The sequence below is a fragment of the Takifugu rubripes genome, chromosome 14, assembly GCF_901000725.2.
Source record: "Takifugu rubripes chromosome 14, fTakRub1.2, whole genome shotgun sequence".
Classification (NCBI taxonomy): Eukaryota; Metazoa; Chordata; class Actinopteri; order Tetraodontiformes; family Tetraodontidae; genus Takifugu; species Takifugu rubripes.
Window position 1 is genome coordinate 15,812,217 of NC_042298.1, and position 2,641 is coordinate 15,814,857.

Here is a 2,641-nt window from a genome sequence, read left to right on the forward strand (position 1 = left end):
TGCATGTCCCCATAGTGGTTTAAATCCAGGAAACAGAGGGGAGAGTTCAACCAGAGTTTTTTAACTTCAAAATCCTCGGAAGAGACTGAACCAAAGTGCTGCTGAGACACCTCAACACTCCCTCAGGAGTCCCATCCCCACCCACTTTACACACTGTCCCTCCTCTCTGACACAAACACACACAAACACACACACACACACAAACACACACACACACACCCCTTACATGAGCCCAGATTGTGATGCCCCACCCCCTCTTGCCTGTGGCTGCAGGCCTTTGGGTTTTGGCCAGAACTGTACTGCTAAGGTGTGTGTGTGTGTGTGTGTGTGTGTGTGTGTGTGTGCGTGTGTGTGTGTGTGTGTGTGAGTCAGATCACATTTAACTGCTCCAAATAAAGGGAAAGTTTAACTCTCAGATCTCTGTGACTGAAACATTCCTGTTAAAGTCTTTGAGGATTAAATAACTAAAATAAAGGCAGATGAGTGGAAACTTTGACCCACTGAGGAGCACTGGAGGTCACTCTGTGGGTTCTGGTGGGGTTCTTCAGGTCTCCTGGGTTCTTCTCCTGGAGGACGGTTGTGGGAGTGAAACTGCAGGTGAAATTTAACCAGCTTTGTTTCACTGTTGTGTAAATAAGACACTTTGGTGCATCCAGCTCTCGCTGTTGAAGTGGTTCCAAAGAGGCAGGATGGGAGCGAAGGCCGGACAGAGGAACCAGCAGATCAGGTCAGATCAAAAGGCAACTGATAAAATAACACAAACGTGGAGAGTTCAGCAGGTTCCAGGGCCCAGAAACAACGGCTGAGGGACGGCCACGACTTTCACCTCCTCTTGAGCTGAACTGCTTCTGCAGGAGCGCACGTGGGTCTGAGAGGGAGCGTGATTGTGTTACCGGCCCATTGAGGGTTGGTTCCACACAGCGTGTCTCAACCGGCAGACCTGACAGGAGGCGGAGCTACAGAAACCAAGGTCGAAGATGGACGGATGGCAACCAAAAGAATGACTGTTTAAAACACTCGTGCACTCGTGTAACAACGGTGAGGTAAAGAAAAGCTAAGAGGCGAAGGACACACAAGGGAGGAGGAGCAGGGAAAAACCTCCATGGGAGAAGAGATGCACAGAGAGGCGGGGGAGGGGGAGGGGGGGGTACAAGAGTGGCGAGATGACCGGAGGAGGAGGAGGAGGAGGTCCGGTCCAGAAATAAACAGCAACAGAAGGTGGGCCCAGAGCCACCAACAGCAGGTGAAGGTGGAGGAGATGGAGCTTAAATCCTCCTTACGTAAGCTGCTCCGCCCACCTGGGGGGTCGTTCCGCCCCCGCCTCTGAATATTTAAATAATGTCATCAACGTGGAAATGCTGGTCTCCCAGGACCAGAAACATGACGTTAGCCCGAGCAACAGTTGCACACCTGAACACATCACGTTCACTCGGCTGGTCTCTCACACCAGTGCAGGAAGCTGCATCGCCCCCTGCTGGCCGGGAGGGGTTGGTGCTGTGTTCCTCAAGACTAATAAGGTTTATGAGGGGCTTTTTGAACACAGCTGTAGTCAAACAGAGGAGACCAGGAACCAGTGTGGCTTGTGAAGTCACACACACACACACACGCACACACACACACACACACACACACACACACACACACACACTACTTCACTCCATGAGGCCTTTGTACCCCTGACGTTTGCTCCCTCAGATGTTCAGTGACATGTGCTCCTGCTTCCAGGTAAACCTGGAACTCTCCTTCACAGACTGAATGTCATGTCTGAGACCTTCCACTCGCCCCCCAACCTCCACCCATCTGGCATTTTCTCCAACGCTATGTCCTCTCCTAAAGTCACGGGATGCTGCTCCAATCCTCCGAACAGGCAGCGCTGAGGCCCAAGGCTGCGAGGGCTCGCAGGGATGTGAGGATGTGATTCAGAAGAATCTCACCTGCTCTTTGGGACCTGAGGTGACACGTGGAGCTGCTCTCCTGAAGAGTTGTTCAGGTTGATTCTGTTACCATCTGTGATGAGACCTCGTTACAAACTCGTCCGGCTGATTCAAGGCTGCAGGTAGAGACCGAAGGAATGAGCGCACCAGTGCGAGGTGACCTGGCTCTGCCTTAGAGATGGAGCCAGTCTCCTTCTGGAGAGGAGATCCAGATCCTGGTTCAGGTCAGGATCCTGAGCAGAGGGACCAGTCTGCTCATCTTCATGGACTCTGGATCATGGTGCAGGTGTGTTCTGATGTCTTTCACAACCGCGCATGTTGTGTGGCCTCTGTGACCCTTGACCTCTGCGATCTGAGCATTGCTGCCTCCAAATCAGGTCAAGTTGGTGTTTGTAATAAAACAATGTGGTCCAGCGAGTTCTGACTTTGTGTTGTGAATATACGGTCTGTTGTTTATGCACACGTGCGCGCAGACACACACTAACAAAGGTCAAAGCCTGGAGGTTAAATTCATATGATCATGAATCAAAAATAATAATCAATAATTTGTTTAAACACACAATAACTATGAAACAAAGCTGTTCGTTCTATTTTCATAGATATTTGAGGTTGTGATTATTGTAAAGCTACGATTCATGTGTGTGTGTGTGTGTGTGTGTGTGTGTGTGTGTGTCAGATCACATTTAACTGCTCCAAATAAAGGGAAA

General features: G+C 50.4%; 1 protein-coding gene across 1 annotated transcript in view; it reads right to left on the reverse strand.

Annotated features, from left to right (window-relative positions):
• fat2 (FAT atypical cadherin 2) overlaps window positions 1-134 on the reverse strand; it is a 43,887-nt gene extending 43,753 nt beyond the window's left edge. Inside the window, 1 exon segment of the mRNA XM_029847253.1 lies at window positions 1-134. This exon segment is cut by the window's left edge and continues 87 nt beyond it. The gene's annotated coding sequence lies outside the window, so the exon portion shown is untranslated.
• Between the last annotated feature and the right edge of the window lie 2,507 nt (window positions 135-2,641).